Here is a 23,256-nt window from a genome sequence, read left to right on the forward strand (position 1 = left end):
AAGGCATTCTTAACAACATATGAGGAAAACACAACCAAACTAGCAGCCACCATGCGGCCAATCCCACTTTTTCCTTTGACTGTCTTCTTCCCTTCTCCCTCATTAGGTGAACCAACAAAGGAAGTTTATGCCTCTGGATTTGGGTGTGGAAGGGATATTGCGAAGTGTAAGCATGACTTGTTCCACAGTCCAGTTGGGGCAAAGTTAAGCTGCATGAAACTGATAAAAGTATTAAAATCATTTCTCGATGGTAGAACACAGGAAGATGACAAGACTATAATCCGAGAAAAATAGAAAAACTGTTGAAGTTTCACAAAGGAGGGTCTGATTTGTAGCATGAATCTGGAAGAAACTGCCTTAGCAGACTGGAGGAAAGCATCTGAACATTCCTTTATAATTCATGAGAGCAAACAGTCTAGTTGTTGAACAGATACCCTAACCAGGTTATCTCGGTGGTTAGTGATTTCGTTGTTCCCCCCTAAAACAAAGTGCAAAAGAAGAAGATATGAGAGAGAACCCAACTTTAAATCCTAACAAAAGAATACTCCATTGCTCTTCCCACATTCAAAAAGATAGATGCCTATATTTTTTGAACCGAATTTGACAGAAAGACATAAAAAGGCCAACATCAAGCTCATTAAACAAATGTGTGTGTGTGTACTAGTATGGTAGCATTTAGAAAAATAGGTGTTTTCACCATGTTTGGAGGTAGTGAGTAGTTAAAGTCTGTTTCCTAAATGATCATGTTCATCAACATCCATATCCAGTACCACCATGTCACTACCATGTTGGATCTTGGAGCTGGAGGGGGCCTCTTTAGGTTCAAACATTATATGAAGACTGATAAAACAACATTGAAATATGGAAAGAGCCTGTAGAGGGTTCGCTTGTTAGGATTTGGATTTTTTCTCATGTCTTCTTCTCCCTACATCTTTTTTTTAGGAAATAGAACATCAATGCCCCAACTTCAAACATTGTAGCTCCAAACTTGGTGGGGATGAATATGGATATTAATAAACATAGACCCAGTTATTACTAGCTTGAAAAGGCCTCCTTCAATCTTCCCAAGGTTTGGCACATGGAATCTTTAATTTGAAAAGGGACAAACTTCAAGGATGGTCTCCTTAATTTCAGGACAAATCAGTGAATGGACAGGGAATTCAACAATTAAGTGACAGATAAATATTTGTCACTTCAACCAAGGGCAAAGTGAGGCCATAACCTGATCTTGAACTACTTTATAGAAACCACCATTAATTCATGTCGAACCAGCCCAAGTCACTAATGACCTCCATAGTAAGATGGGCCCTTTCAGTCAGGCAATAACCAAAATAAGAACTGAGCCAACTATTTCCAGGCAATCAAATACAGCCTTAATGTCACTCATCAGCAAAGATTGCCTTAGCTTACCTTTAGACCAGGGTTGCCAAATCCTATAGGATGCTAAGCAAATCACTCAGCCTCTGTAAGGCACTTCCATGCATAAAACATTGTTCACAAATCATATGTCCTGAGATATTTTCATTTCATGTTTCTCTGTAGCCACGAAAAACTTTGAACCAAGAACTTTAAATCAGAAGGTTAGGACTCCATAACGACCAAACACTTGTAACCAATTGATGGCCAAACTTTTGAAATCTGGCCTGATTCATGGATTTCCCATGTGACCTGCTCAAGTGAATGCTCCATGACCTGACTTCTATATTCTTGAGGAATATCATCTCTTCAGTATCTTTGTAGTTTATGGTCCACCTTTATCAAGCTCAAAACAAATCTTACTAGACGAAAGTCTTAAGGTGATCACAACAAAAGAACACTGGCCTAGGGGAAATATGAGAGTGTCATTTCAATAGAGGAAGACCTCAGCTAACAAATGCTAGTTTGTATGTACCTAACCCCAGTGTGTATCTCAAGAAAGAAAACACACAAAGCAAGAAGAAAAGCAAACAAACAAACAAAAGAAAAGGTCATTGGAGAATATAATAAAAGCTGGCATGAATGAGAAATATGAAAGAAAAAAAATTTACCATCAACTGCTTGCCAACATCCCTAGCAGAGGAGCTAGATACTTCTAATCCAAGTCTTTGAGAACAGTGCACATGCTAAGAGCATAAAAAAAATAAAGAAATGGATTGGCTGCCATATGTGTCAGGTTGCAATGCATCTTCAGGTCATTAGATTTGTAGACAAATTATGTAATATGAAGAGGACAAAAAAAAATTGCTTGAAAAACCATAGGTAAAACAACACCAAGATACATCATTTAAATGCAAGGAAATGAATAAGCAAAATAATCACCTCGATGGTGCTGTAAGTAGTAAGAAATACCACCAACAGGAATAAATAACCACCTAAATATTCAGATTCCTTCCATTTCCCAGGAAATTTCAATAGTACCTCCTGCAAAGCAACTGCAATAGGAATAATACACAGGAAAAAATGATAAAATGCTCCTAATCCTTTCTTCACAACCTCTTGGTTTTCATTGGCTGGCAATTTTCCTCAGTATGAAAATACAATGCATACAAAATGTCGGATATATCCATATGTCAAACAGGATACATGATTAATGGCTCATGTTGGCTTCTAGATGAGTCTTCAACTTAAAAATGTCCTTTTTCATGCACTCGTATATTGAATTATAGAAAGAAATGATAAAATGCTCCTAATCTCTTTCTTCACAACTTTTCATGTTTGGTTGAGCTTCACTAGCTAGAAATTTTCCTCAGTATAAAAAGAATATAAACTATAAAATTTGACAAAACACTCAGAAAAGTAGAATTGAAAAATCTCAGTAATAGATTGAATTAAAAAAAAGAGAATTGAGCTTGGTTTTCAGAATTTTGGTTCGAGAGAAACAAAAACATGGAATAGCTTAAAAATCTATCAAAAATAACTGAAAGTTCAAAAAATCAATAAATGTTGTGGCCTAATTTTCACACAACAAAACCAAGAATCAAACCCAAATTTAATTTTATTGCACAAGGCATACATTGATAGGCCCCACCGCTAGAATTAAAAAAGAAAAGATAAGTTTGAACAGAGAAAACAAAAGAAAGATAATTGTGATCGTGCTGCTATCTTGAAGACCTCATCTAGGCCCTATATAGGCATACACTTTAGCATACAACTAGTGTCTTCAAGTGTTTGAGGATAGAGCTAGGCATAAACCTTGGCAGCAAGGTAAGATAAGCATGAACAGTGAAAACAGAAAAAAGAGATGATTGTGATGGTGCATGCATGTACCTTGAAGGTCTCACCTGAGCACCATAAAACAGTGTTTGAAGACAGAGCTAGGCATACACCTTGGCAGCAGGGAGCATATAAAGCATTTTGCCCACTAGAACACTATTACGTGATCTTTTATGTGTGTATGTGAATTGTGAAACACACAAATCTTGTCCACCGAGAAGAACAGAACAAAATGAAATTTATGATGATCCAAAAACAGTATTGAAAAGAAGACTAGGTTTCCACCCATGGTTGGACCTTTTAAGAGGTGTAAAACCATTTTTAGGGTTTTCTTGAAATGTTTATAAATTCTAGATTTACCTAGATCCCATGTTGTAATATTTACTTTTTCATTGTCACTCGAGGGAAACCAATAAGTGCCTAGCAATTAATGTTGCCTCAATATTAAACAAGTGGAAACACAAACTAGCTGAACAATATGTGGACATGATAACAAAGAATACTCACCACCTTAAAGACCAGCACCCATATGCTGAAAAGAAGAGATTTTCTGGTTGGAAGGAGAGAAAGAGAGATGAACATGGCAAGTAATGTGAAGAAGCATAAATGCACATCAAAAAAATAATTAAGATGATAAAACTTTCCTACAAAAAAAAAAATAATTGAATATGACAAGAGAACAATACTTACCTGAAGAGGGAAATCACTACCATGGAGAAAAAGAGAGAGTGAGAAAGGGAGAGAAAGAGAGGGAGGCCTAAACTTGAGAAGTTTTTTGGCAGTTAACCCTCTACTTAAACCATGTAGACTCTTCACAAACAAAAAATGGAGAAATCACCCAAGAAAATGTTCCCTTTCCCAACAAACCCGATCGCCTAAATTTAATTCCAAACTAAACCAAACTCCACTAATTTCAATCTGCCATAAGAGAAGTTAAGAAAAGGAAGGGAAGTAAAAAAAAAAAAGATTTCTTTCCTGCACCTCCTAAACTGAGAAGATGTCCTACCAAACTAATTGGCCATCTCTCTTCCATTCCCCTCAAACCTCCAAAGAAAGCATTTTTGCTTGAAGTAGAAAACACATGGTTGCTTCTCACCAAGGATCCCTTCAAGCATCAGGTGTTGTCATTGATTTAAATGAATGTTATAATTTAATACTCTAATAAGAAGATCCTACTTTGGTGAGACAGCAAGGACTAATTGTGGAGAAAATAGTTCGATGCAACAATAACACTAGGGGGGATGAATTTTGTTTGAGAACTTTGCTTACACTTTTTCAAGAGCAAAAGCTAAGCAATATGTCAATTTGATCACAACTTTATTTACCAGAATCTCTAAGAATTTCAACTTGAGCTTTGTGAGTGCACATGTTTGTGTGTAGGAGATATATTCTCTTTTACCCAAAATATTCATGAGTGTTAAGATCTACCTCAAGGCAATGATATCAAGCTTCTTGAAGGGACATCTTTACATCTATAGGACATGAACATAGAGGAGTAATTCTCAGCCTCATAGAAAAGCACAAAAAAAGAGTAAACATTGACTTGGAATCTCGCATGTGTAAAAGATTTTTGCAATTGATACTTGAGATTTTGGCCTCCATAACTTTATAATTCTTGACAAGTATCCTTTTTTTCCTTCTTCTTTTTGCACTTATGAGGTTTGCTTGAAGGAAAGACCATTCGATCACCTTCAGCTTAGTGACAGTAGAGAAATTCCCCCCCTCTTGATGCATTTTTTTTTAGCACTTTTGAGGTTTGCTTGGAGAAAGCTCATTCCATCACCTTCAGATTAGTGACAATAGAGAAATTCCCCAAAGAGGAAGCTCATTCCATCTCCTTCAGCTCAAGGATAGTATAGAAATCCTCCCTCTTGGTGCCCCCATATGTTTTTTTTTTTTAGTAAGCACTTTGAGGTTTGCGTAGAGGAAACTCATTCTATCACCTTCAGCTTAGTAACAGTAGAGAAATTCACCCATGTGGAAACCCATTCCATCACCTTGAGATCAGTGATAGTACAGAAATCCCCCCCTCCCACTGGGTGCTCCCTTCCCTTTTTTCTTTTTCTTTTTAGCACTTTTGAGGTAGGTCTAAAGGAACCTCATTCTATCATCTTCAGCTCAATGACAGTAGAGAAAACCGCTAGTCCCTCCCTTTCTAGGTGCTTTTATTTTTTTGATATCCTCTCAGAATCTTATAGAATATGAGGGTTTCTTCTCATATTATTCCATTGTTGAACCCTTTCATATGCCTGATTGTCAAAGTCAATGTAATATCCTTTCTCAACTTCATTGAGCTTTTCCTCATTGCTCATATTGAAGGTTTCAAAATTCCTTTCAGGTAAATAAAGATATATCTTGATGTAGACATGGCACAGTGATGAAGCCAAAGTAGAAATTCTTAGAGGTTCCTAACAAAAGAAAAGCTCTCGATCATAAATTGGTATACTGCTCAAGAGATTACCCTCTGTGCATGAATTAAAACTTTCTAAAATCAAAATTTTGATGGAAACAAAAAAAATTGAGAAATGTTACTGGAAAGTGAGTTACAAAATATTGAAAATCACCAATTTTGAGAAAACTCACTCATTAGTCGGACTTGAACTTATATATATACACACACATACATACATTTTCTCAAGGTGAGCTACCTTAACACAAAAACTCTCTGCCTCAAGGCAGAGGGTTTTTTCTGAAAAATCCTCCACCTCGAAGAGAAAGTTTCAAATAAACTCTTTCAACCCTTTGCCTTGAGGCACATGTTAGAGGAAACCTTTTGCCTTGAGGTAGAGGATTTTCTCTAAACTGTGAAACCATCCGCCTGAGAGCGTTTCAGAGTAAACTCTCTGCCTCAAGTAGAGGGTTATCTTTGGTTTCTGAAACCCTCCATCTCGAAGCAGAGGGTCGAAAAAAGGGATTCACCCATCAATATGAGGATTGATAATTTTGAGCGCCTTTACCTGAGGTAACTAATCCAAGGGCTATGCTTATTCTTGATGCATTTTGTTTTTGCTTAAACATTTTTTCATTCTAAATGTAGTGTGGTGTTTGGAGAAAATGTTGAAAGATTTGATGTTTCAAATTTTTGAGAAAGTTTTGAAAAATCGTTTGAGAGTATAAACCATTTTTGATTTGGGAGATTTTCAGTTGGGAAATCTTTACAAATATCATTCAGAAACCTTTAGAAGATAATGTGAGTATTTTGAAGATCACTTTTTGAAGTCGATTTAGTGTACTAGTAAGAACTTAAGTAGGTTAGATTTTGCTCTAATTTGGTTACTATCTAGCTAGAACTCCACCTCATCGTGCTTAAGTTCTTTTAGAGAGGTGCTTATGATCATTTGTAAATTCCACAATTGAATTAGAATATATGAATGCATTGACTCTATATGATTGAAAGCAAATTATTTATTCTTACCATATCATTCATCTAAGGGTATCATACACATTTAGATTTATTTGCACACTCATCCTAGATATTCTCATGAAGAGGAAAAAAAAGTTGAAAGTGAAATGGGGTTGTAGACCATCAAATATGATTGCAACATTGGGTCATTACTTGAGTTTTGGACTAGGTAAAGTCCATAAATGAAAATTTAAAATCTTAGATCTTGGGAAAGGAATATTCGAAAGAATGAAAAAAGAAATGAAAAGATTTTAATCCAAGAGGAATAGGGAGAGAGAAAAGAAGATTTTAAAGAAAGAGAGAAGAAGATGAAGATTATAGGGAGAGAAATATTGCAATATAGAGAGAAATAGAGAAATATATATACATATACATACTTATATATATATAATATATATATATATATATATATATATATATATATATATATATATGTATTCGAAAGTTCGCAAAAGAAGATATTGATTGAAGAGAGAGATAAAAGATTATAAAGAGAGAATAGTGCAATGCACATATTTGCTCATATATATATATATGTATATAAAAATTTATAAAGGAAGACATTGAATCATAGAGAGATGAGGATAAAGTGAGAGATTCATATGCATATATACGTATATAACATGTATATACGCATACGCATTTTATGAAAATTAAAATCTAAAGGTAATTAAAGCATGTCTAATTTCAATTTTTCTTGGTAGGCCAGAGAGAAACTTGGACTCATGCAAGAACCTAAGATAAGTCTTCAAGGCCTCATTGAAGAGAGCTCTTATTTTCAAAATTCCTTTGAAATCATGATTCCAAATTATTTTTATATGTGAGCATAAAACAATAATCATTTCATCTATTATAAGAAAATCTATTCCTCCTACCATTGGGTATAAAAGAAAACCAAGTAGTTGAAATGGAGAACAACGTAAGAAATCTCTCATTGGGATCCCTAATAGGGTAATTAAGAGAAAAAGTTAGTTGTAAGAATATCATGAAAATGCATTTTAACATGTACACATTCGTAAAAGGTTTTTCTAGGTTGAAAAATCCCAACCTCAAAAATCAACATAATAATAAAGAAAATCCCGATCCAAGTACTCATTCTCCCCCTTCATTCATATATAAAAAAAAATCAATCAACTATGCATGAACTTCTCAAAACAAAGCAACATTCAAGAGAAGAGAGAAATATGTTTCAATCCTAGAATGAAACCTTATTGCACATTCTTATGCTTTCGATGCACTCAAGAATAGCTCTTGGATATGAAGAAGATATTTGAATGTTATCTTGTATGACCATGGGGAGATGAAGAAGGGAGAAAGAAAGAAAAAGATTGGATTGGAATATTGATTACATATCTCTAATAAGAATGATTTTAGAAAATAAATCTCCTACTTCGGATGATCCTAAAGCTTCCTCGAATGGGGCTCCAAGGTGATAAAGATGTCACTCCGAGAAGCCTCCTCATGCTTCCTAGGAAAGTGGAAGTTGGAGAATTGCTCCCAAGGTTGGAGAAGAGGAAGAAGAGAAGAAGAGAAGAAGAGAAAAATGAAGAGAGAACTAGGGGAAAAACTCTAGGTCTTCAAATGAGAAAACACTAGAGATTCCCCAAGGGTTAGCTCTTGCCCAATAGAGAAGATTGTGAGGGTATTTATAAAGAGTTTTAGAGTCAAAACTCAAAATTTAAATTTTTTGAACTTAAATACATTTTCATGCAAATTTTAAACATTTTTGAATCATTTTATTTTTTTAAAATAGGTTTTCACCAAGTGGAATTGGCCCTTAATCCTGTAAACACCCCTTTTGGGGTGTGGACAGGGCTAATGCCCACCCATCTGACCAAAACCGCCCCCAAGGGAGGTGGTTTTTTACTCAAAAGGGGCCTACGCAGTGCGCACGCCCTCCCCGGTGCACGCTGGGTGTGTTTGCACTGCCAGGTGATAGCGCCTGGTGCGCTGGTGCCTGGTGCTAACACATCTAGCATGGTTGGTGTGTTGCTTGGCCAAGCACCAAGCAGCGTGCTGGGCACACGTGTGAGGGTGAAATGCCGCCCATTAGTGGTTTATTTTGGACCAATAAGAGATGGCTGTCACCTCCCTGGCCTCAAAGGGGTCCACACACATAGGCAAAACATAAACATTATTTTTTAAAATCCATATTTTAAAGGGAAAAATAGTCTTTTGTTATAATTAGAGTCATTTTGAGTGATTTGGGGCCCATTTTAGATTGGGATTGGGTTTGTTTGGGTGCCAATGCATTCTTGAGGTTTAACGCTCAGATCAAGGATTGGATGGGTAGTTTAGGCGCCAAGCAAATTTATGGCGCAAAATTGAGATGCAAAACAAAGGGAAGGTCTGTCCATGAGCGCATGGCACTCGATGGTATCCAAATTTGTTATTTTTGCATCGACTTTGGATTTTGAGTTGAAATTCTTGATTTGGATCCAAACTTTGGTTTTGAATATAATTTGAATCCGATAGCAAACTTTATGGGTCCTATTTCCTAGTTTGGGCTTACCTTCGCTCGTGGGTTAAGTCACGGGCCTTGGCTATGTATTTTAGATCTAGGACTTGGATTTAGATCCAAATCTTGGTCTAAAGTTGGATTTTTGGATTTAAATTTTGCATTTGGACTTAGATATAGGCCTAGGGATCCGTTTTGGATCAACTGGTCATGAATTGGATTTTGATATAGATACAGAAGTCTGTTTTGAGTTCAGCTTGGGGTTGGAGTTCAAAATTAGATCCTAATCATTGTAAAAATGGTTGAAATAATTGAGAATCTTGTTTGAGTAAAATGAAATACAGTCATCTGGAAAAATTTGGGGGTGATAATAGTTATGCATTGGTTACTCTTCATTTGTAGGCCAGTGAAAAGTTTTATTTAGAATTGAACAAATGGCAGCCCATTGGTACCAAAGCACATTACTTGAGTTCATTTATGGGGATGACGGCATGAGATCCAGAGATGACACAACTACACTATTTTGGTTGGAAAATATTGCCAGATTCTTACTAAGACAATGTTTGGCAGCATGTTAAGGTAAAATAAGAGTTCAATTATTTGAAAATGTACTCAAATTTTAGATGTTACTAACATAGCACTATTGTACAGATCATTTGTTGGATGTAGACAAGTATGACACTGAAAGTACGTAGTACATGATCGATCAATTGCTAAAACCTTGGGTGATAAAGACTTACTTAAAAATGTAGAGAAATGGGATATCTAAGATATGAAAAAATATATAAAAATTACAAAAACATTGATAGAACATTTAAGCCATTGTCCAAGTGACATTCCTGCAAATCAATGGGCGACCTTAATGTGCCATTTTGATCCTCATAGTTCAAAGGTTGGCACATGCTATATTGAATTTTTTAAAAAATAATTGTGTATATGTTGTAAATCTAGTGATTGTCATTGCAGGCACGGAGTGTGAAATTACTATCAGTCGTTCAAAGCAAAAGTTCCCTCATACAATGGGGACAATGAGTTTTGCTTGTTTTTGTGTTGGAAAAGTGAGTAATGGACAATGAAGTTATCTTTCTAAAGTTTTTTAAATTTATTATCATCTAGTTTAATAAAAAATCTTCTTGCATTTAGTCATTTATCGTAGTAAATGAATTAGTGTTACGTTTTTGTTGTACAGGTGAAAGAGGGTGAGAGTGAACCGTCATAGGCTGACATTTTTTGTGATGACTCATACAAGCAAGAAACAAGATTATCATAATGCAGAAACGAGTAAAATACTTGTAAGTTCTTGAAATTGTTGTTTGTGTTGTTTGTTAATTCCAAACTAATGCATACACATGCAAACACCATTTTTATAGGGTAGGATTGTGGAAAAAATTTCAGCATTTCCAATGGGTTCAGGGATGATGCCTCTCAAGATAATACTCTTATCAAAAAGTTTGAGAAATGAAAATGATGGTCATGTACAAATAGATGACTTAAGGGATTCATTCATCAGATTTTGTTTGGTCCAGCTCCAACATGATCTGAACTAGTTAAAAAAAAATGCAATGTTAACTGCAGAAGTAAATGCATTAAAGCAAACGTTGACATCAATAGACTCTCAACTCGATAAAATGAATAATTTGGCTGGTCAAGTTGGAAGAATGAATGAGTTGCATGCTCGGTTTATTTCATGGATAGACATGTCCAGCAACCTCCTTTGGTGGTGACATGTAACGTGGTATTTATGTTTTGTAATTTACATATGTCATGTTTTCTAATGTTCTTTTAATATTAATTAAATTATTTATCTTTTTTGTCCTGGCAGTTGCATCATCAACACAATGGGCTTTGAAGCACCAAGATACATGGTGCATCAAGTTTCATTTTTTTTTCATATGTTGCAAATCATGAAGGAAATTTTTTGATACACAAGTATAAATAGATGAATGATAAACTTTCATAGCAGTTTTCATTAATCTTTCATATTAATACTTTTGTTTCTTTGGATGAACATGTACAGAAATAGTTTAACTCATATTCTTTTGAACTCATGCGAACTCTTGAAGCACTTATGACTGAATGGATAGTAGTTTGTGTGTTTGTGAATCTGTTGTTATAACTAAAAGAACTTCAAAACCTTAAATGCTCTCTTCACTTTGGCTATGACCACATGCACATGAAGCAAGTGTCCCTTATGCTAGAGGTATTTGATGATTTTTAAGAATTTGTGTTTCAATTTCTACTCTCTTTTTTTAGTGACAGTACCATATTGCTACCTCTACACATTTGGTAAAGTTAAATCTTCTTCCAACCTTCAGTTGAAATGGTTTATAGTTCAATATTTTCGTTGTGTATGCTTATTGCCAGAACATCAAAGGTAAGAGCAGACTTCTTTGGTGAACCAAAAAAGTGGTGTCTGTTTTGCACTAGGTACTGAGTTAAACTATACAATCTAAGATCAACGTACACAAGGAGTTCATTGCTGCTTTTCAGAATAATCTGTTTTGTTTAAGCTTGTTGGTATTTGTGTTGATTAACATGGAAAATTTATTGGTCTGGCTCTAGACGAGAATTGGAAGAATGAATTCCGCTAACATCATGTCTTGAAACACATTCTTAGATTATGCCCTAGATTTTTTGGGTTATGCAGACCCCTACAGATTTGACTTATCTTTGTTTTTTGGGTTATGCAGACCCCTACAGATTATGCCCTAAAATTTTTTATTTTTAAACTTGCCATTCTAGTTGCTGTACCTAGAACTGGAAGTGGGAAGTAGAAGAAGAATCAGAATTGAAGTTAGTGCTATGTGGATCCTGGTATAGCTAGGGTTTTGCATACATTATGCTGATGGAGGCCAGTAAGAATATGCATTTACCTGCATAGCCAGATCTGCAAACAATATGTAGATGGAGCACATATTTTTATGTAGATGAATTTATCTAGACATGATGTTGATCTAAAGAAACTTAATGCTGAATGTATTTCTGTTACTAATAATTTACATTTTTCCAAAAGAAAAAATTGCAGCAGATTTCAGTATTGTAAGTATTCTTGCAATTATTGTGATGCCAAACCAAGATTATTGAATACCTTAAAGTTGCTGAATGAATTTCTATCTTGATGGTTATATCAGGCAAAATATACTTTGAGTTCGGCATTGGCACTATTTAAGCATACCAACTCAATGCTATGTATCATGACCTTGGCAACTGTCCACAAGCAGTTTGCTTATGTAAGTGTCTGGTCTAAGATCATTTTCACATGTAGCAAAGAACTACATCATGGAGCTTTCATTTGGAGGAGAGCTCAGGAGAATGAGGTGGATAAAGCAATCCTCGTGATACCCAAGGTAAGTCAAGTCTGTTGAGCTTGAGAATGGAAAGCTCTGATTTATTTTAAACTTAGATAAATGGCTTTGAACGTCCCAAGGAGTTGGTCCTTACAATGTTTTAATTGCATCTGTTAGCCGATATTGTTATTGATAAATTTTGTCATTGGCATAGCCATGAGATATTTTCTCTCCCTTGGAGAAAGTTTGTAGAATCTTAGAGGTGCTGAAGGTAACATGTGAACTATACAAACCATGGCTTCTACTGAACAAGGGAATCTCTGGAGACATGATCACCCTTCTGAAGGAATGTTCCTCAAAGTGGAATCAGTCTGGACTGAAAGAAGCAGTTACTACAATTTGGTGTCCCAGTTTTGAAGATGAAGAGAATAAAAAAGTGTTGTTGGAATCCATTGAATCTCTTCACTATGTAGATCTTGTTTTTGTTCAAAATTCTATGTTCAGAAAGCCACATCATCGATGTCATCTTTCTTTGCTGCCATTGAATTGTTTACATGGTAGTCATACAAACCAATTGCTACTTAAAATTTTGGATTACATGTCATGCACAAGCTTAGTCATTGTGGTTTCTCTTGTTCAGGTATGAAATCGGCTTTATGAAATGGGCAGCAAATTATTTTTGAAGATAGTGAACTTGTGGGCGAATTTGATCTTACCTAAAATGTCCTCAGTTGCCTCAAATTCGTCTTGGCAGTAAGTGTTGAATTATAACAAAATTCCAACATCACTTTCATTGGTTTGTCTTTCATTATCCTCTACAACATCTGCTTCAAAGAGCTGCAGAAGTTATCTTTCAAGCTACTGTCTTGGCAGTGTCAGTGACTGCTCAACACCTTTCTATCTCTATTTTCCCCGATCCTATCACATATTCATTTCTTGGTTTCTTTATACTAGGGTATCATTTTTTTTCATCCACATTTTTTTGTGTTACCTGCTTCTACAAATTTTCATGCTTCTGAGGTTTCGATTTAACCTTTTAAGTGCCTTGTGAGGCAATTTATGCTTTCATCTTAGTTTAGGGTTCAAGAAGTCAACTACAACAAAATAGCATAGCTTTGGCATTAAGATATGTCAGCTCTAGTATGCACCAATTCAACAAGGTTGTTGTGGAGTGCCTAGTCCTACAGGTGAGGGGTGCCTATTAGCCCTTTGCCATAGCCTTCAAAAGCACCATAGCTTGAGCGGATTGGTGCTTTTTGATCGTTTGGTCCAGTGTAACATCTCTAGTGTTTAATGGCCTAGCACCTCAAGCCTCTACAACAATTGTTAAGGTTGTGTAGTGCCAATGCCAAGAGCTTTGGTGCTCCATTGTTGAGTGTCAGAGAACAATGAAATTTTTCTGTGCAAAACCAAGTGAAAGCCATTTCACGTGACCCCTGAAGCTCTCATGTCTGCCTAGTGAAGCCTAATCCTTTCAATGTCTTGGCCCCTCAACCCTCTGGTCTCTCTAATGACCTGACCCCATTGGTCATTTCTCTTTCACTCTCTCCTATTTTTCTTATTGTTTTTGGTTCGGGATCTTTTATGTATGCCATTTAATTTGGATTTCGTGTGTATTTTGGAAGTTGGGTGTTTGTATAACTCATTCTAGCTAGTTTATTTTGGATGATCATGTTTTTCTGCTTGGGAGTTATTTATTAATGGGAGAGCATACAAATTTGTCAATGCAAGTTCTCAGTTGATGGGGAAAGAGATAAAGAATTAGGGTTAGCATACCCCAACACATAGAATGCATTGATTCGTTCATTGTTGATCCAAAGTAACAAGAAGAATTTCTTCCCTTTTTGTTTTCTATTCTTTTATTCTCTACTAATACGGTGATGATATGACAACATTTATTCACCTTGGCTTTTTATATTTCAATAGTTTAGTGTATAAATAGGATCTTTTGGGGACCAAAAATGTTGTCTGTTGTAAATGTAACACCCCAGAAATTTAGTCACATACTGAAGATTGTAAGGGATTTTTAAGGGCTTATAAATGGAGGTCATTAATGAGATGATTGTCCTAGTTTCTAGCCTTTTTTGGGTTGGAACTGAAACTGCTAGGGGCGGGTTGGGATCCGCCGAACCAGGGCCCGAGCCCAGTAGTGGGTTGGGGTGTCACAGTGGTATCAGAGCAGTTTTCAACACTCGAACCCTAGGGTCCCACATGCACGGACGCATGTGCCTTAAGGGGGGTGGGATTGTAAACACCCCAGAAATTTAGTCCTGTATTGAAGATAGTGAGGGATCTTTAAGGCCTTATAAATGGAGGTCATTAATGAGATGATTGTTTTGGTTCCTAACCTTTTTAGGGTTGGAACCGAAACTGCTAGGAGGCAGGTTGGGATTCACCGAACCAGGAGTGAGTCGGGTTGTTATAGTAAAAGCTTCACATTTTGTAGGCTCTTTTTTTTTTTTGAGAAAGATGTAAAGACAACCAATTGTAGTTTTTTATCATGCTGACCACATTCCAAAACATTTATTATCTGAAATCCAAACTACATTGTGTATAAAAGTGCCCTTTTGTTTAAATCTTATGTTTTCATGCCATACTTTGTGTTTTCTTTTGTGTGTTTATCCACATTCATGTCATCTGCTCTACGTTTGTAATGCTTGAGTGCTGAGCAAATGGTTTACTCAAACAAAGATTCCCATTTTTTCCTTTTGTTCAATAACATGTTTTTTCTTTTCCCTCTGCTCTCACTTTCATCCAAGATTTTGGAGCATTTTCTTACTTCTGGTTTGTGAATTTTAGCATTGATCATCTAGCTTAAATTAGTGCCATCCACAGTTGCCACAACTAAGGATTTATTACTTCCTAATGTGAAATGATAAAATTTTTGTAAAATTGCTTTCCTTTGTGGTATTTGAAATTTCAAATGCAATAAATGATTCTAGGACAGCTGGCCTATACTCTAGCCTGCTGAATTTTGGTTTTAAAGAAAGTTCTCACTTGGTTGATTATCTAGGAAAAGGAGATTACCTGATCCTTTTTGCAAGGAAATTCTATTGGCAGTAGAAGGCAGTTGTAGTAGTGATGGAAGCAAGGGACCTTAGTTGGTTAGTTGGTGATTATGCTTGCAACTACTTTAGTCATGGTAATGTTTTGAAAATAGGTATAGATAATTTTATAAATGCATGAAATTGTGGTGGGCTTTAGATGTTTGAGAATGAAGAGTTGTGAAGTGTGTACGTTCCTCTTACTAATTGGAGATAAAGAAAAAATATACATTTCAAAACATTATGATGTTGTGAAAAAATGACACAATCTAGCAAAGGCCTAGATATCCGCTATGTGCACAATTTCAGGAGGAAGTTGGAAGCATATGTGTTATATAAGGAGGTGGTCACCTCCTCTTTGTTGTTGTAGAATGAGATTTGTGTAAACATAATAATAGGATGTTGATTCAAATGGTGTTGAATGAAATAAAAAAAAATGTGTGGAGACTCTCTGACTTCTTTTGTCCAATGAAAATTCATGATTTCTTACTTAAATGCATGACATATATATAAAGAAAAGTTATGAAGGATGTTCATTAAAACAAGTGAGCAAAGGTGACATTTCTAGACACATTTCAATGTTTTCTTACTTAAATGCATGACATATATATGAATCCACTCTTCAGAATCATATTGGTTGATTTTCTCTATTATTATCTGATAATAGCTAGCAGGGAAATAACTAATTTCCAAGGGAAGCCTCTCCCATCTCGCGAGGTCTTACGAGTCAGTTATGGGACAATACTCATACAAGGGAAGAAAAGCCAACCAAAGGTCTCTTACCCTTCTTTCCTCAATAGCTCAACCTCTGGTGGAATGTGTAGATAACCATTGTCCATCTTCAAGAACCCACCTCAAGGCAAGACATCTTCATATCACTTATGCCATAGTTATTAGCTAAAAAGGTTTGTTACACTATGGCTGTTTTGATATCAATTCTCCACTTTTACAGCCCACTATAGTTACAAATATAATGTAGGATTTAGCTACTCAGACTGCATCAAGACTTTTTAGAAGAAAGGGAAAAGGGTTTGAAACCTGCTGCATGAGGACAAAATTATCTTGAAAAAATATCATGTGGGTCTATAAAAAATATAACACCACAAAGTACGAAGCTACTAATATATGCTTAACACTTAATTGCATTTATATAGTTTAATTTAATCCAAGTGATAAATGAGAAGCTTCATCAGTACTCTTGTATGTAAGATTGCTAAGAGGGTAATTGCTTTTCTGCAGCCCTGATTTACCTTTAGTTTCAAACATGTCCATTGTATGACAAGTTGCGCTATGGCGAGGCAGGAAGCTTCACGGTTAAGTGTTGTTGCTCGTAACTACTTATTGCTGCTGATGCAATGGGTGAACATTTGTACATGTTTCCATTTTTACTAACTCTTTGATAGTGAGCATCATACACAAAGTAGTTGTCCTAATTTTTACCATTCACATAATTTGTTGAGAAGGACAAGGAAGCCGATGTGTGGGATGGTGGCATTTTTATGGCTCAGTGCATCTCCAGTACCGGTGTCTTCTTTTGAAGCCATTATGACCTCCATGACTTGCAGCTTCTACAGAATTAACAGCTTATCAGCTGACACCACCACTTTGGTATTTTAGGCTCAAACCATGGCATCTAGTAGCATTGCATTAAAAATCTTGTATCATTTAATGTTTACAGTTTAAGGAGGTTGTAAAGTTTTACAATCTGTGGAAAATGGAGGTTCGCAAACATTATTTGTAGAAGAATGTAAAGTCTTACCATGGTTACAAGTGCTATACCAGAAATGCTATTGACTTGTTGCTCTAAATACTAGCACTTTAGGGGATGCCATATAACTTTTTTTTTCTGGCACTATTTTTAGCACAAAGACTATGCTGCCATAGAAAAAAAGCAGTGGTGGTTAAATATCTGGTGCTCATGGTGACACTAAGATAGTACAAGAGCCGATGTATACTGGCACACACCAAAGCTGAAAAGCATTTTTTATAGAGAGTTAAGCAAAAATTAGTTGGAATTCTCATGTAATTTTGGACCAAAGAATTGTTTAATTCAAATGCAAAGTGGCTTATCTAGCTTTGACGTTTTCAACTTAACACGTTTTTCATGGGGGAGTATATTATGTTTGTAAAGAATGTGGATTTATTACTACACCCATGTGGACCTTAATCCAGAGTGTCCTAGATTATAACCATAACATACAAAATTTTGAGGAACTATTGCTTCAAAACTGCATATAAAAATGTACTGCATTATTCTAGTGAATCCCTTTGACTAATGACATCACATGTCCATATTTTTGTTAAAAAGACTTAGGGCCTGTTTGTATTGATACCCCAAAACCTAGTTTTGTGGGTGTTTGGATGACATAATACAAGGTTTCTTGCAAACCCTGTTTTCAGAAAATGCTGTTTTGACATGGCGATGGAAAACCAGGACTGCCCCAGGTTTTTCATCCAAAACTGAGTATGTGGTAACTAGTGATGATATTTTAAGAGCAAGAAAGAGATTAATGCATGTGTATATTTTAAAGGCAAAGTTGAACAGTTGCTGAACAAGGTGAACAACAAAAATTAAGGTTTGTTTGAGGTTTGATGGTTTGCTTTTTATCTTGCATGCAGGGAATTATTGGAATCTGGTTCATATCTTGTGGGAACACCAGCCTAAAGGATATTAAGTATCTGCATGAATGTTACATTTCTAGTTGTGATATATTGTGATATGATAAAATACTCTTTGGTGGTATAATTTAGTAATGTTGATTAAGATGGGCTGAGATGATCAGTTATTCAATTAACTACTAAAATAGGATTGCTTTTTCTTTATCCACCTGAGGTTTCTAAACACTGTTTAACTAATAGGCACACATACAAAAACACTAACTCATACTGGAACTGTGTATAACTTTTAGCATGACACAGTGTAAGGGTGCCCAATTTGTTAAGATGTAGCACTGGAAAATTATATCTTAGAATGTTCTTTTCCTTTTATTTGAATAATATATATATAGTATAATATATATATATATATTATAATAATATATATATAATATTATATATATATATATATATATATATATATATATAACATAACTGTATTTAGTATTCAACTAAACTTGTTTTTTTCTTTTATGACAAAAACCAGATTATGAAATTGAAAAGCTGGCTTTTGCCTTGTCATCCAAACATGCAAACCAGGTTTTGGAAAACTCATTAAAAAACCAAGTTTTGTAAAAACCCAGTTTTTGAGGGTGTCATCCAAATGACCCATTAGGAGTTGCTTTTGTCTAGATGGCTTAACTCATTGGAGTTTGCCCATATTTATTCATTACATTCTCAGACTTGTTTTTTAAATATCTTGCTGGAAGCCTGAAGGCGATGTTAAACCATTTCTCTAGAATTGTACCTTGAAAGATTAGTACACTATTGCCTTAACATCAGACATTTTTGCTCTACTTTTTCAACATTAAGAAAACAATTATCAAACCTTTAAGGGGTCATTGTCTATTTGTTACCTCATACCATGCAGACATAGAAACAAAGGCAGATGGTATAATTCTTGTTCTTGCTCTACTACTTCACCATTAAGAAAACAATTATCAAACACTTTAAGAGGTTGTCATTGTCTATTTGTTACCTCATAACCATGCATACATAGAAGCAAAAGCAGATGGTTACTCTTTTAATGTTAGTTTATGCCCCTAGAGACGGCACAAATGAGAAGCTAGACATGACTCATGAGATTTCTTCTGCAACATTAATTTGATAGTTTGGAATAGTACACTTTATTTCATGCCAATATTCATGGCCATGCATTTTAAAGCTAAGACATATAAAAATCTTGCTTATATTACATGTTATTTTAGAAATTGATTTTTTATATAACTGTCTCTTGCAGTAAATGGATCTTCATATGTACTAGTTCAAAGTTGCTTCTCTCTTGTGAGCTAGTACTCATGCCTAAATCTATTAACGTTAGTAGATGTCAGATATTGAAAGAACCTAATGTGACACACTGACTAGTAGAACTCTACTTTGTCTTTCGGTAGAAAGTAGGAAAATTCACTAGTCACCTAGCGAAGTGTGTAATGCAAAAGTGTGCATCTTCGCTGGTTCTTTTCAAGTTTATATGATGCCCACAAGTTTGGCTGGTGTGCATTACAAAGTTTTATTTTCTTTTGTGCATGCCTAAGACGGTTGGATGTGTTGTGGGTGACATAGATTATCAAGGCTCTTTAATTTTCATTTACATATTTACTTTGAGGTCCACATAGTTGTTTGCTATTATGTTCTTATTAGGGTTTTCCACTGTTTACATAGTTTTGAAGTATGCTGGTTGGAATTTACATGCTGAATTCTATCTGGTTTAGTAAATTTAAGGCCATTATCAAGAAAGCATGGAGCTGGATGGTATAGCCCATTTGCAATAGCCAAATCTAGTTCTTTGTTGTTTAGTCTCTATTCCTAGACTCGTGTGCCAATCCAAATTTTGTTGATGTATTAATGCAAAACCAGAAAATTCTTAAAAGATTTGCATCAATTGGAGATGAACGAGATCTTTAGAACTGATACTAATCTACAAAATATAGATGAATGATTGATTACATTGTGCAATTTGTGAACAATATGTAGAATATATATTGCCAATTAACTTCAAATTTATTTGAATTTCTTTTTTCATATTCTCAGAAAATTACTGTGCTATTGTAATATTGGATTCTCGTTATCTTGAAATTGGTTAGATACCAAAAATTGTTATTTGTTGTAATTTCTTTTCATTCGGTTGAAGTAGAAGAAAGAGAGAAAGGGATTTGTGGCCGGTAGGTTAAGAAGTGGTGCTCTCCATTATAGTTTTGCTTGTGTTTATACTCGAAATAAAGTTTATTTGAACTCAAAATTGCCTTCCAATTCTATAGCTTTGTGGGACTGTTCTGCCTTCAAAGCCTGAGGATTTGTGGGATTGTTCTGCTTTCAAAACCTTGCTCATGAAATGCATATTTATGAGGACCATTTTTCATATATGTTGTACTAGCAAGATGATAGTTCTGATGTCCAAGTTGATGTTAGTTGGAGGTCTAGTCATAACTTAGTTTTTCTCAAACTTCCAACAATAGATACTTTAACTTTATTAATTGTCAGGAGGAGGAGGTCAAAGGGATCAACTAAAGGGTAGCAGAGGAATGGAGGAGGAGCAATCACAGACATGGAAGGGAAGAAAGGTAGCTTCCTTTTTCTTTTCCTACCACCACTCTCCTCTTTCCTATCTTCTCCATTGTCGAACTATTACCTCACTTCGTCATTCCCCGATTTCCTCCAACATGCATAGCATCATCTAGTTGTAAAGATGCTTCTTGTTGCTGTCATAGTATTTTAGAAGAGGAAAATAATAATTTTTTTTTCTGGAGTTGCCATCACCATATTCATATGACACTACCTCTACCTGTTGAAATAACCTTGAAGAGGAGGCTCACTTATAATGCTTATTATCTATACATTGTCCTCTTATAACTAAATAACTAAATGCATAGAATGAACAATATTTTGGTAAATGTAATCTCATCATTGAAGAGCCCTTTTCTGCTCATTTTACCATTCCTTTTTTGCAAATAGATTGCATGATTTTGTTGCCTACTTTTAATTAAGATGCAGATTCCAAGTTTGGTTATTGTTGATGATTTGGTCTGTGAATATTAGTGAAATACTATTTTCTCTTTACCATGTTCATGTTTGATTTTGTTGTCTAACAAGCAAGAGAAAGACTGAATTTGTGGGTTGTTGAAGTCCAACATTAATATTTAAATGTCAGAATTTCAATTGTTTTATCATCAAATAAGTCTTTTATAATTCTAAAATTAAAAGTCTAGATTGTTAAACACAAATACTATGCTTTTTTCCCTCAGATTTGATCTGAGAGGTTTCCGAATCTGTGATAAGAATGTATGACCTTTTGATGGTCATTATTACATAATGTTGGATTTATCTCTCTTCCTCCCATGCTACAGAGTAATGTAGTTGGCATGGTAGTTGTCTGCAAGGTGAGTCTCTTAGTTCCTATCCCTTCCTCTCTCCCACCCTCTCTCAAAGTTGCTTTCTATCATTGGCGTTCAGATTAATAAGCACAAGAGCAAGCTGTCTATAATAAATGGAGATCAAAATCTATGGAGGAAGGCTGAGCAAATTTTTAGTTGACCTATAAGTGAGTTCACTTTCACTTATTTAGGGCTGCCTATGCAACTCTTATAGATCATAAAAGTGGCCTCTAACCCCATTTTAGATAAGATTCAAAAGAAGCTCTGATCATGGACGGGTACTTATTTATCCTTTCCTAGGAGTACTACTTAATCATGTGCTAGCCATGGTTCTATCTTTTTGTATGTCGGTCTACATGCTGCCCACAAGCATAGACAAGAATAATAATGATATTGTGAGGAGATTTCTATGGTCTGGTACCCTCAACGAAGACAAACACCATCTTGTTCGGTGGAGGAGGCCTATCGATTCCAGCCTTACAGCTGGTTAACGCTAGTCGTTTGTTCTAATAGCATTTGGGTGCTGGTACTTGTTAATCCTACCAGCCATCATAAAAGATGGAATCAAGGCAATCACATGGCAAATTAGACTCTCAATCAATCACATACAAGTTGATCCCTTACCATGGTTGCAATTTCTTCTGCACCTTATGAATGACTTAGAATCCACATTGCCTTAGTGATGGGTCCAAGCTGCAATGGAAATCCATGATATTGAAAGAGAGGTCGCTTACTAACTGTTGAAGAGCCAACTAGAAACAAAATGTGAGCTCCTCATTCTCAATAATGACGAAAGTCTTTGTTTTGCTATTGATTGGCTATAGGCACAACAAATAGAAAACCATGAACATTTGCTATTGAGTCATGCTACCACAATGCAAATTGTCATCCACATACTGCAACATGTATCATGTAGAATCATGGAGCTCCATTAGTTGAAGATGAGATGCAACAGATGCCCTTTTTAGAAGTATGAATAACCTTTCTGCAAACAATGTTGAACAAAAAAAGGGTGTTAACACCCCAAATTTTTTTCACCCTAATCGATTGAAGCAATGTCAAAATTTTACAAAAGAATTGTGAAAAATTGCAATTTCAAAGTCAATTTCGAATCTAAACACAATTTAGATTCAAATCATGAATTTGATTCATGACACGAATCTCAATGCAGATTACGAGTCCAAACTATGTCCAAATTAGGATTTGAAATTTAAATCCAATTACAAATGTCATTTGAAATTCAAATCCAATTATAAATGTCATTTGAAATCCAAATCCGATTGCAAAATTCAAATTTCGATTTAAATATGAGAATTGGATCTAATCCGGTCTAGAATGATATGTGGGACCCACATGTGGGCCCCACCTAACTCGTGTGGTCAGAAGCCCACCCTTTTCCAAAAATATCTTTCCTCAATTAAATAAAAAAATCATTTTCAAAATTAAAAGAATAAGGGTTGAGAGGAAAAGAGAGACATTAATCTCTCTCCCTCTCTTAGATTCGAAGGCATTCTTAACAACATATGAAGGAAAACACAACCAAACTAGCAGCCACCATGCGGCCAATCCCACTTTTTCCTTTGACTGTCTTCTTCCCTTCTCCCTCATTAGGTGAACCAACAAAAGGAAGTTTATGCCTCTGGATTTGGGTGTGGGGGGATATTGCGAAGTGTAAGCATGACTTGTTCCACAGTCCAGTTGGGGCAAAGTTAAGCTGCATGAAACTGATAAAAGTATTAAAATCATTTCTCGATGGTAGAACACAGGAAGATGACAAGACTATAATCCGAGAAAAATAGAAAAACTGTTGAAGTTTCACAAAGGAGGGTCTGATTTGTAGCATGAA

The 23,256-nt window shown here is 35.4% G+C and overlaps 1 long non-coding RNA gene across 1 annotated transcript; it reads left to right on the forward strand.

Annotated features, from left to right (window-relative positions):
- The first annotated feature begins 13,011 nt into the window (after window positions 1-13,011).
- Window positions 13,012-20,953, forward strand: LOC126409435 (uncharacterized). The gene is made up of 2 exons (XR_007572199.1): window positions 13,012-13,093; window positions 20,521-20,953. It is a non-coding gene; the product is annotated as an uncharacterized LOC126409435 (long non-coding RNA).
- Window positions 20,954-23,256: the final 2,303 nt, after the last annotated feature.

This window comes from Nymphaea colorata, unplaced genomic scaffold, assembly GCF_008831285.2.
Source record: "Nymphaea colorata isolate Beijing-Zhang1983 unplaced genomic scaffold, ASM883128v2 scaffold0267, whole genome shotgun sequence".
NCBI lineage: Eukaryota > Viridiplantae > Streptophyta > Magnoliopsida > Nymphaeales > Nymphaeaceae > Nymphaea > Nymphaea colorata.